The 12,372-nt window shown below is 49.6% G+C and overlaps 1 protein-coding gene and 1 long non-coding RNA gene across 5 annotated transcripts in view; one reads left to right on the top strand and one right to left on the bottom strand.

Moving 5' to 3' along the window:
* The window catches only part of Fam167a (family with sequence similarity 167, member A), a 30,157-nt gene extending 29,557 nt beyond the window's left edge, over positions 1-600 (bottom strand). The window contains exon 1 of one of the 2 annotated variants that reach the window (XM_008770771.4): positions 340-600. The gene's annotated coding sequence lies outside the window, so the exon portion shown is untranslated. The remainder of the gene's footprint in view (positions 1-339) is intronic. The other variant, XM_063274553.1, reaches the window with a different exon arrangement.
* LOC120097013 (uncharacterized) lies at positions 528-10,805 on the top strand. Of its 3 annotated transcripts, XR_005494034.2 has the most exons (4): positions 703-1,153; positions 1,988-2,483; positions 7,662-9,655; positions 10,631-10,805. It is a non-coding gene; the product is annotated as an uncharacterized LOC120097013 (long non-coding RNA). The 3 variants fall into 3 exon arrangements; XR_005494035.2 differs by lacking the exon at positions 703-1,153 and adding an exon at positions 528-585 and having other exon boundaries at positions 7,662-10,805; XR_005494033.2 differs by having other exon boundaries at positions 7,662-10,805.
* The last annotated feature ends 1,567 nt before the right edge of the window (positions 10,806-12,372 follow it).

Genomic DNA, 12,372 nt, shown 5'->3' with positions numbered 1-12,372 from the left:
CCCTCTGGTGTCCCTGGCATCATTCTTGGGGTGCCAAAGGGCTAAGCACCCTAGGTCATTTCAGAGTTAGAGATTGAACCAAGAACGCCCATCTCCCTTAGATGTGTAGGTGTGGGAGTCACCAGCCTAGATGAGTAGTTCTAGACCAGAGTCCCAAGAGGTTCAGGCATGGAGTCCACACCTGGTCCCCCACGCCTTCCAGAGAGGCTCGAAACCCCAGGAGCAAATAAGAGGGAACCACGCTGTCCTATGGAGGTGTCTTCCTTCCCTCCAGGGCTGCCCACCCTGAAGACCTGGGCACCCGAGCTCCTTAACAAAACCTTACCACCGCGAACCCACCTTCTTGAGCTCCGGTCGCGTCGTCGGAGCTGTCGCGGTCCCCGCCGCCAGCCCGCGCCCGCCCCTCGGAGCTCGGCTCCCGCCTCCCGAGCTCCCGAGCTCCAGATCGCTGAGAATTCCCCGCACCGTTCTTTTTTGAAGGGACGTTCTTTTGCGTTGCGTCAGGGCGGTTGCCTGGCGACCGCAGAGCTATTCCGCCGCCAGCCTCCCGGCGCCGCCGCCCGCCTCCCATTCAAGCCGCGGCAGGTCGGCCTCCCGGCATCTCTGGTCCAAGTGCGCCCGGGTCCTAAAGACCCCGGATTCTCCCTCCCGGTGCACGGGCAAGCCCAGGCAGGAACTCTCAGCAAGCCCCAGACGACATCAAACCCAAACTTTTTTTTTCCATTAAGATCAAAACGAAGAGAGTCCTGTCCCGTCCCGTATCATCCCCCCTCCGGTCCCCCACTCCCCCTCCCCCCCAGCATGGCAACGTGGCTTTGCCACTGTCAGCAGTTCGTTGAGGGAGTGGGCAGGGAAAGCAGGCTGCATGCACTCCACCCACGAAAGGCTTGGGATCTTGATCCTAGCAGCAGCCACCAAGCCAGACCAACTGGCAGTGGTCTGCTTGTGCCACACCATCGCAGGACTCCAGCTGGGTGGGCATTTGTGGGCAGCTTTGGCTTAGCTTTCGAATGGGGAAACTGAGGTTCAGCACGTTAAGAGGAAAGGGCTGTGGATAGTGCTGGTGAGTCTGATCCGAGCCTGTGGCCTCTCTAACTACATGCACCTCAGTCTTGGGAACTGCAGCAGCTGCATCTGTCCTGAAACTCTTAAGGTCAGGCCCTATTGCCCTAAAGTCCAACCTTGCCCCGTGGGCACCTCGAGCTGCTAGCACCTAGGGCCATAGAGAACGGAAGCGGGACTGACATGCCTGTAGACTCTTAGGACCATCCTGACTACAGGCTGAGGCAAGGGGTCCACATAAGAGACCAGCTTCCTCAAGAACATAATGCCTTGGAGATGATGCCAGAAGGTGGTCTCATTGTCCCAGACCAGCTCCCTAAAACCCTAAGGGTTTAAGAGTCTTTCCAAGAGAATGTCACTTTCGTCTCCTCTTATCCAAAGGCACCATCTGTCTCTTGAGTCATGTTGCTGTGGTTTTATGGATGATCCTTGACCCTTGACTGACTAGAGAAGCACTTGAGGTGTGACCTCAACACCCAACCTACCCCTCCCCACGAACCAGTGTGTCTGGACTCTGGGTAGACTGGGTTAGGAGTGAAGATAGCAGTATGTAGATTATCTCGTAGCTGGTTAGGTCTTTGCCACACCTCCCACCTGAGTGCTCCTTGTAGGTCAGCTAAAGTGGTGTCAGAGAGATGTCAGGGAACTTGTTTGAGCTCAGTGTTGGCTGAGAACCTCATGGAAGGAAGTGGCTCAACAGTAGTCTGCAGCATGTTCCAGGGCGTGTGTGTGTGTGTGTGTGTGTGTGTGTGTGTGTGTGTGTGTGTGTCTGCGTGCATGTGTGTGCACGCACATGCATGTAGAAGATGTGTGAAGGGATGCTGCACACACACAGAGACCAGGAGGTTAAGAGCCACCTCTCTGGGGGCATTAACCTGGGACTAAAAGCCAAGGCCTTGATTGACCCTGTCGCTTCTCATCACAGGTCACTTGTGCCCTTCTGGAAGGTTCTGGAGCTGCTCTGCACGTCTGAAAGAAGCCAGAAACCTCTGTGGCTTGCATATGATTCAGGGGAGGAAATGGGCCCCTCTTACAAAGACAAGTAGACCTGGAGAGGTGGAAAATTGGAGCCTTAACTTCCCAGGGCTCCCTGGGAGACTTTCCTCTCATGCTGGTCATTTGCAGCTTTACTGAGACAAGCAGGACAGAATCCATCTTCTACTTTGGAGGTTTTTGAAATTGAAACACAAAATGCCCATCTTCCTGTTTTCCTGGATTGGCTCTTCACCCATCCGATAAAGACTTATTATCTTGTAAATATCAGATCCTGCTTTGGGCTCCCGAGGATTCCTTAGATAAGACCTTGACCTTGCCAGGCTACCGAGGTACTCCTCTCTCACCAGAGAGCAGTTAGGATGATGCCAGGGCCAGAGTCTATCTACTTCTTCCAGCTGCTCCTGGAGAGACTTCCCCACCAAATGGTAAGATGTGACTTACAAGAGATGCCAGCAATTGGTTGTCATTGGTGTATTCCTCTCTCTCAGAGGGGTCCATTCAGCAACCGAGGGCAGGCTCCTGTCCTGCATGGAACCCATATGGTCCACTCAGGGGCCAGTCATCCGAGGCACTTGTTACCAACCATTCACAGTGTTGCTGGGGTCAGAAAAGGTCAGATAGCTGCCCAGCCCAGGTAAGGAGCTAGGGGAAGGGGAGACTTCAAGAAGTGTTGGAGGTGGGTTGGAGAAGTGGAGATGAGGAGAAGGACTTCATTACTGGGGATGGCCAGTTTGAGGTCAGAAATATAGGAGCCAGGGACTGAGCTGCGGTGTGTGACAGTCCCCAGGGCAGTGGGATTAGGAAGGGAGGTCACAGCTCAACTGTTTTAGGAAAGCTAGCTGAGGAGAAGTGAGACAGGAGGCCTGCGATCAGGTGATTCTCCTTCATTGGAGGCAGGAAGCAAAGGACACAGAGATTCTGGGCAGAGGAGGGGAGAGCATCAGCTTTGTATTTCCTAGGTGAGGATGCCAGTAGGGGTGGCAGAGAGGAGGGAGGGACTCAACAGGGATTCAGGAGTTAGAAGGACCTGGGATCAAGTCTTGGCCCTGATGGTGTTTGGTGTATGGGAGACAGTCGCCGAGGCCTTTGATATGCAGGGACTTTGGGGATGAATTGAAGTGATTTCTTTGGTATTGACTTGATATGTGGGTACGAGGACTCCTAGGATGCATGTGATAGCTCTACCCTGGGCCTGCTCCAGATCAGGTGACTGCAGGCTCAAGATGTGTCTCTCCTAGTCCCCACCCCCCACCCCTTTTGCTTCACAGTCTGGATAGCAGAATCCAGAAGTTCCTGGAGAAAATAGCTGTGCTTGAGGCTAGGGAGATGGCTGTCTGTAAAGTGCTTTCCTTGGAAAAAGGAACTCCTGAGTTCAGTCCCCAGAATCTGTAAGAACACCATGTATGATGATATGTATACATGCACACACACACATGCACTTACACACATACACCCATGTACGCACATACACATACACATACACACATGTAAACATGCACACACATGCATATACACATATACAGTGCAAACAAATGCACACATATACACACATGCACACAAATACATATACATGCACACGCATATGCACACGCATATACACATGCACATACACATACACACATGCAAACATGCACACACATACACATATACACATACATATGCAAACAAATGCACACACATGCACACATGTATTCACGCAGGCATACATACAAGCGCACACACACACACACACACACACACACACACACACACACACACAAAATAGTCATGTTTGGCTATTCCCTTATGTGCCTGTGGTCTCTTCTCTGGTATTCAAAGACCCAGATAGAGGCTGGACTACTAGACTGAGGAGTCCCTTTGTCCAATCCAAGTGCCAAGGGTGAGAAAAGAGAAAAGAGAGAGCGTACCTAGTTCCTCTGCCCCTCTGAGCTCCATAGTCCAAATGTGAAATCAGAGCCTGGCCTTTGAGGTTCTTATAAATGTCTATTGGTCAGGGCAGGAGGGAAGAACAAACCTTATTTCAAAGTTTATTAGTTTGATTTATAATGTTCAAATATTTAGACACACGGCGCGTGGGCCTCCTTCGTTGCATTTGCTTTGAGCCTCTCAAATGTCAGGGGTGGGTGTAATCGCAGCCTGTGTTGCTGGTTTGTTTAAGGAACAGATGGCATGGTGCACTGGGCACAAGCCCAGGCTGTCACTATCCTCCCTTCCATCTCCACTGTCGCCTCTTGGAGCTTGTTCTTCCCTTCCTATGAACACTGGTAAGAGCGGAAATTGAGAAAGTGTTTCCAGGTCTGGTACTGGCAACTGCACATCGGTCTCTTCAGCACATGCAGCATTAGAAAGAGGCCAGCAGTCACTGATCCAGTGGTGGTGTGCAGCCTTGAGGATCAGAGGAGAGCCAATGGATGCTGCACACCACCCTTCAAGGAGCCTTGATGGATGAGAGAATCCTGAGAAGGAGCCAAGCGATCCAGACCCCAGACTCAACGTCATCACTAATTAGGTTAGCCCATTCCGCATTTGGTACAATTGATTTCAGCTCTGGCCTTCTCTGACCCCAGTTCTGTGATACCCAGCACCCACTGCCTAGGATCCATCACCTCAGCAGTGGCAGGAGGTGGGACTGAAAACCCACACAGCAGCACAATTCTGCACAGTGCAAATCTGGACCAGCAAGAGGACAAGGAAGTCTGAGGAAGAGAAACAGGGTAGCGAGGCCCACATGAGCTTTTGCTTTGAGACACTACTGAGCAAGCTGGGCTCCATATTGGAGGATGATGGCCTATTTATAGTAGGTACTGTTTTTTCCTTGGTGACCAAATCCCAACAGAAGTAACCTAAGGGAAGAAGGGTTTACACAGACTCATGGTTCAGAAGATTACATCCATCATGGTGGGAAAGGCATGGGGTCTAAAGTGGGCTGGTCAGCTTGTGGTAGCAGAAGCTTATAGCAGTGACTTCTGGGTTGGTAGAGACAAGGAAGTCAAGAGCTTAGACCTGAAATGGATCTGGGTAATTATATATCTCAAAGTTATTATATATGTTCATAGTTGCCAAATTCCAAATGCCATCCACATAGCCAACCTCCCCAAACAGTGCCACGAGCTGGGGACCAAGTGTTTAAACATGTGCTCCCATGCTGGACAATTCGCATTCAAGCCTTAACATTGCTTGTCCAGTTCCAAGCTCTAAACTCACAGTAAGGTGATCCTACATAAGTAGGCAGGAAGAAATCTAGAGCACACCACCAAGCTAGAGAGGCCCAGGGGCTTCTCAGCTCCACAGCCTTCCTCCGACAGATCCAGCAGCTGATTAGTGCTGTCAGAGGCCTGATAAGTTGATTTCATTCCCGTCAGCCAGGCCCTAATAATGGATTTAAGGTGGGTCAGGGGCAAAATTGTTGCCTAATATGATGGATCAACCTAATCATTCTGTCACCAAGAAAGCCTAGACATCAGCAGGGGATTCAGAGCTGGTCAGAGACCAGATAGTAAGAAATGTGAAGTGTTTGCCTATATCATGTAGAGAACAGGGGAGTCTGGGTGCCTTCATCTTTCAACCCTGAGTTTTTGGGAAGGGTATCCTGGTGACTCTGGTACTGCATGTGAGTTAGCTGCCCCGCTCTGTGCCTCTGCCTCTTGCTAATGTGCTGCTCTGAGCAAACCTTGTCAGACTTTAAGCTTCAGTTTCCCTATCTAAACACCAAGGCTGCCTCTCTTCCATTGAGCATGGTTGTGAGGATTATAAACCAATGCTTATAAATGCCTGAAGTACTGGTTGGCTGGACACAGTCAAACACTAATGGTGTTCCTTATCTTGTCTGCCATGGAGGACACCTGAGAAAGGGTGTAGCTTCTTTCTAGTCTAGGTTAATGGCTAAAAAGCAAATCCTCCCTAGCTGACAGAGTTGAGAATGTCTTAGCTGCCTTCTTTGCCCAGACCTGAGATTGACCTCTTTTGTAATCTGACACCAGAAAGACAGAACAGTACAGAATGGGGTGCTAACAGACATACCACAGTTTTGGGGCGCATGGATGACATGGAGCTCTCATCCTAGCTAAGGATGTATCGAGCCACTCTAGCAAGGGTCGCTGACTCACAGTAATGATCCTGCCTTTGTTTCTGTTTCACAGAGAACTAGATCCATAAAAGTGGGATCAAGAGAGCCAGACACACAGGGCTGGGCTTGCTTATCATATGGGAGAAACTGAGAAGCATGGAGAGAAGTCACTTTGGCAGGGGTCATCAAGAGCCACCTCCAGCTAATGTTCCGATTTGGCACACATTCAGCCTTCACTGCAGGTGGTCCTTCTGGAAGGGGGCAAATGAGGAAGAGGAGGAAAGAAAAGGGAAAGGATAAGGAAGGCTTCCTTCTACAGTGTTTGCCCTATAAAGAGCTCACCAGTCTCCCCTATTCTGACCTCAGTTTCCCCATCCACTTCTTTTTTTTTTTTTTTTTTTTGGTTCTTTTTTTCGGAGCTGGGGATCGAACCCAGGGCCTTGCGCTTCCTAGGTAAGCGTTCTACCACTGAGCTAAATCCCCAGCCCCCCCATCCACTTCTTTAAAGGGGCATTTCTGAGCCCTTTAAAAATATGCCCACGGTATGGAAGGGGTTGGTTTTGTTTTTGAAGCTTTCTAAGAGTGAAAAAGCGACATGTTGTCAGTGCCTTGGTGTGATGGTAAACACTCTTCTCAGCCCCTACTCTTCCTAACCAGCTATTCCAGCTCTGGGTCCCAGCCATGCCAAATACTTAGGTCTATGAGAGCAGAGTCTGAAAAACTAGAGTAGGCCAAAGAACAAACAACAAAAACAACAAACAGGCAGAGGTCAGGATTAAAATATATGTTCTGGGTCCAGAGAGATGGCTGAGCCATTAGAGTGTATCCTGCTCTGACAGAAGCTGTGTCTTCTACCACACATGGGAGGGAGGCTTGCAGGGACTCTCATACCCTCTTAGAGCCTTTGTAGGCATCTGACTCTCATGCATGCCCTCACCCCCTCTACACACACACACACACACACACACACACACACACACACACACACACACACACCATTTAAAATAAAAAAGTAAAATTCTTTAAAACTCTTGTTTTGAACCTCTTCAGTTTCTTGCCCCCATTTGATCATCTCAGTCACAACCAAACATACTCACAGGAATGTATCCATAGCCAGCTGTGTGACTGGAAGCCATAGATCTGGTCAGATGTTCCCTATTTGCAGATACTAGAACGCATACATTCTCTAGCACACACACACACACACACACACACACACACACACACACACACACACTTCAGATGTTTCCATTTGCAGAGACTAGAATGCACACTCTCTCTAGTATACACCCACATACTGTGGCCCTGGAGGACCTGTTTTTCCTATCACCTAGGACAAACTGATGCTATGACACACCCCTATGGTCACTCATATCTCATCTGCCTTCTTGGAGAAATTTCAAGGTCTGCAAGTTGTGGGATGGTCTGGAATGTTCCTTGTGCCAGCCCATGGTTGGAGTGTGAACGCTGCTGTGTAGGTGAATGTACATGAATGGTTTATGCTCTTATCTTCTGTGTCTGTTTTCCTCTATTACAGAAGGCATGGAGGATGCTGCTCCTCTCCAATCTGGAGACATCTGCATCTTTTCCCAAGATGCCAGCTTTGCTTGTCCTTGAGACATGATTTGATCTTACTGGTTACCTGCTGACCAGAGAGCTCCCTTCAACTACAGTAAAGTGGATATTGTTGCCATCACTGATCCCTTTATTGACCTCAAATTACATGGTCTGTATGTTTTAGTATGACTGTATCCATAGCAAGTTCCATGACACAGTCAAGACTAAGATGGGAAACTTGTCATCAATGGAGAAGCCCTCTCCATGTTCCAGGAGTGAGATCCGGCCAACGCCAAATAGGGGGATGCTGATGCTGGGTATGTTGTGAAGTCTGGCTTCCTCCCTGCAATGGAGAAGGCTGGGGACCACTTGAAGGGTGGGGCCAAAGGGTCAACATCTCTGCCCCTTCCACCGATGCCTCATGTTTGTGATGGGTATGAACCATGAGAAGTATGACATCTCACCCAAGATTGTCAGCCATGTTTCCTGCACTGCCAACCATTTACCCCTTGGCCAAGGTCATTCATGACAAGTTAGGCATTGTAGCAGGACTCATGACCACAGTCTATGCTGTCACTCCACTCAGAAGACTGTGGATAGCCTCTCTGGGAAGCTGTAGCATGAGGGCCATAGGACTTCCCAGAACACCTGCATCCACTGGTGTTGCCACAGCTGTGGGCAAGGTCATCCCAGAGCTGAACAGGAAGCTCACTGTCACGGCCTTCCCTGTTTCTGTCTGCAATGTGTCTGTCATGGATCTGACATGTCGCCTGGAGAAAGCTGCCAAGTATGACAACATCAAGAACGTGGTGAAGCAGGCATCGGAGAACCCTCTAAAGGGCATCCTGGGCTACACCGAGGACCACGGATCCTACAGCTTTAACAGTGACTCCTGCTCCTCTATCTTCGATGTTGGGGCTGACATTGATCTCATTGGCAACTCTGTAAAACCATGTCCTGGTATAACAGCAAATACAGCTATAGCAATGCAGTGGTGAAACTCATGGCCTACATGGCCTCCAAGGAGTATGAAGTCCTGGCCCACCACCCCCATCAGGGACATGAGAGGAAGTGAGAGGCCCTAAGCTGCGGAGGAGTCTCTTCCCAACCAGCTGGAAACACTGACCATCCCTCACAGATCCCAGAAGAAGGGGAGGGGCATAAGAAAACACACTCTCTTGAATACCATCAGTAAAGTTCACTGAAGTCCTTCCAAACCCTCCCACCAAAAAAGGCATGGAGGGAGAGGGTCTGACCCACTGACACAGGAATGTTCTGGAAGAGCATTTATGAGGTGGATTCAGGGTAAATTGGGCCTTTTGTCTTCTGTACTAGGAATGAGACAGGGTGAGAAGAGAGGCCCAGGAAGCAGTGGCGGTTTCCTGGGCTACCTTATTCATCTCTGTGGAATGGAAGCTGGCTGCCTCATCCCTAACCTGATTATAGCAAGCCAGAGACAGCTATCTCTCCTCTTCTTAATGGGCCTTTATGACCTCTCTCCTCTTTTCTAAAGGCTGACAGGGGGCTGTGGGTTATATCGTCTTCATTTTCTGGAGATCGGGAAGGGATAAACTGTGACACAGCCAAGGCTGGATAAGTGCCTCCTGCAGTGCTTTTGGTCTTAGCCAGGCACAGGACACTGCCCGTGTGCCTTGCTGTGCCCTCCAGCCCCAAGTGTGCAGCAGTCTGGGTTCCTGCCCAGGTTGACTTGTCCCTCCTATGTATTCTTCCCTGGCCTTAAGCTCAGGCTCCTGCGAGAAACTAATGAGTGTTTCTGCTCTGTAGTTACAAGTCAGAAAACAACTGGCTCCCCGCTCGTCCTGGCTCAGGCTGTGGAGCTCTCTGCACCTGGTGTTTGGAACCCTGTGAGCCGAAGAACCAGGCTGAGGAAGGAAACACAGGGCTAGTGCATTTCCTGGACCTGACATCATCTCTCCTGGGCCAGTACTTTTGCCTGAGGGAAGGAGACTTGAGGTAGTCTCTGGCTCAGAAACCCTGATTAGGCCTGAGTCACTCTCTCCATGAGCTTGTGTGGGAAACTACTTTGGCTGAAGTGTGGGGTGAGGCCAGGGTTTGCAGAAAACAAATGGGGGGGAAGGAACCTCTAAAGACAAAGAGGGGTTCCCAGCTCCATGGAAAGCTGAATTTAAAGCAACCAAGGGCCCAAAGCCGGACAGCCTATTCTGATATAAAGAAAAGCCCACAATGCACTAACTCGAGGCCTAGCCCATATGCCCCCACTTAGCCTGCTCCCCAAGGCACACAAGGAATCAAAGGTGGCTACCCCAGGAGCTCAAGGGACTGAACTGGCTATTCTCTCCCCCTGGGTGGGCAGGCAGCAGGATGTCCATGGCTGAGGGGAAGAACTAGCCACAGGTAAGAATGATGTGGGGTGAGGATCCCTTCTTCCCTGTGTTCCCTCTCTGAAGAGGACACCCTCAGCCATCCCTCTGTCTGTAAACCGTGGTCACCTCTGGTTTCCTAGACTCCTGGAACATTCTTTTCTCAAAGAAAAGGACTCTTTACCTTACTAGATCTAACTGGGGAACTTGAGATTGTAAGTAAGCCCTGCAGACCCACCCCTACCTTCAATCTATGCTTGGTGTATATCTCTCTGATGGTTTCAAGCATTTAGATTTTTAATTTGGACCCTTTGTTTTTTGGGGGCTTTTTTTGTTGTTTGTTTGTTTTGTTTTGTTTTTAGATATGGGAAATTTAAAAGAAATGAAACCAAATGCCCCTGCCCCAAAGCAACAGTCATTCACATTCTTACCATTCATAGTAAACTGCCATTTGTGTTTTGGCTCCGTGTGTGTGTGTGTGTGTGTGTGTGTGTGTGTGTGTGTGTGTGTGTGTGTGTGTGTGCTTCTATAATGAGCACTGTTTTTAAAAGCATGCAACAGGCTGGAGAGATGGCTTCGTGTTTAAGAGCGCATTTTGATCTTCCAGGAGACCTGAGGTCTGTTCGAAGCACTCACACGGGGCAGTTCACAACAGCCTGTAACTTCAGTCCCAGGGGAATCTCATGCCTCTGCCTCTGTGGGCATCTGCATTCTTGGCACATATCCTTTCTCCTCTGCCTACATACACATAATTAAAAATTAAAATAAAATATTTAAAAGCATCATATGGGCTGGATAAATGACTCAGCAGTTAGGAGGGCTTGCTGGTCTGTGAGGTGCACAGTCCAGCATACGTTAACTATAGCTCCAGGGGAGCAGACGCCCTCTTCTGTCCTACATAGGCATCCTCATTCACGTGTGTGCACAGACACGGACGAGGGGACAGGGACAAATACAGTAACAGAGAGAAACAGAGAGACAGAGTCAGAGAGACCAAGACAGAGATAGAGAGACAGAGACAGAGAGACAGAGTCAGAGAGACCGAGACAGAGACAGAAATAGAGACAAACAGAGGAGAATTTTCTCAGCAACACTTTGAGGTGTGACCCGAGATCCACCAGAAAGGTACACTTGGGTGCTGCGGAGGCAATAGAGATTCTTCTTTGATGCCCATCTGCATTCGTTCCCTGAATACTTTTCTAACTTTTAAATAAATTCCAAAGCTGCTTTTTCATTGGCTCTTCCAGAAATTCTTTTCTGCATCAAGGCTGAAGATCCAGTGTGAGCCTAGTCAAAGGCCTACAAGAGGAAGGCAACTGGTTTATGGATGACAGTGTGGGGTCCGGTGCCTACGTCCCACCTGCAGTTGACCATACGTGTTATTCTATAATGCTCCTTCCTCTGTGGTAGGAATTTGCTGCTGCTGTGGACAGATAACCTTCCCTTCCTGATGGCCAACCCAGGTGTCCTGGCCTCCATGCTGTGTTCTCCTCCAGCCTCCTTATACTTCCCCATACCTCCCTATACTTATAGCAGCGAATAATAAAAGAGAATCTGACAACCTACACTAGTGTCAGCACCATAGGGCCACATGGCATCGGTGGGGTACTTCATCGTAATCAGCAAAGCACAGCAAAGCGTCTCAACCTGACTCGCCAAGCTCCGTCCCATGCTGCGGCCTCCGGCCCAGCAGCAGCCGCCCTCTACAACTCCTCTACAACTCCCTTGCTGCGAACTCTGCTCACATCCCCAGCATCCACCCCCTGTGGTTATAGTCACAACTCCCAGTAACCTGTCAAAATCAAAACAATAAGCTTATAATTTAGCAATCAGATTTATATCAAATTCTCATTCCACAAAATGTCCACACAATAAGCTCATAACCAATTGATAATGATGTCAACTGCCTACCTAGATAAAAACAAATTGTCCTATAAAGTTCCATCCCTTATGAAATATTTATAACTACCTGTGACTCTATGGCCACACGGATCTGGGTCGACCTTCTCTTCCTCCATCTTGGTTCTTCACTTCTCTCTCTCTCTCTCTCTCTCTCTCTCTCTCTCTCTCTCTCTCTCTCTCTCCTCTCCCTCTCCTCCCCTCCCCTCCCCTGGCACCTCTCTCTCTCTCTCTCTCTCTCTCTCTCTCTCTCTCTCTCTCCCTCTCCTCTCCTCTCCTCTCCTCCCCTGGCACCCTCCCTCTCCTCTCCTCTCCTCCCCTCCCCTCCCCTCCCCTGGCGTCTCTCTCTCTCTCTCTCTCTCTCTCTCTCTCTCTCTCTCTCTCCCTCTCCTCTCCTCCCCTGGCATCTCTCTCTCTCTCTCTCTCTCTCTCTCTCTCTCTCTCTCTCTC

The sequence above is a fragment of the Rattus norvegicus genome, chromosome 15, assembly GCF_036323735.1.
Source record: "Rattus norvegicus strain BN/NHsdMcwi chromosome 15, GRCr8, whole genome shotgun sequence".
Classification (NCBI taxonomy): Eukaryota; Metazoa; Chordata; class Mammalia; order Rodentia; family Muridae; genus Rattus; species Rattus norvegicus.
Note: the sequence above shows the minus strand (reverse complement) of the source record. Positions and strands in the feature narration are given on the sequence as shown.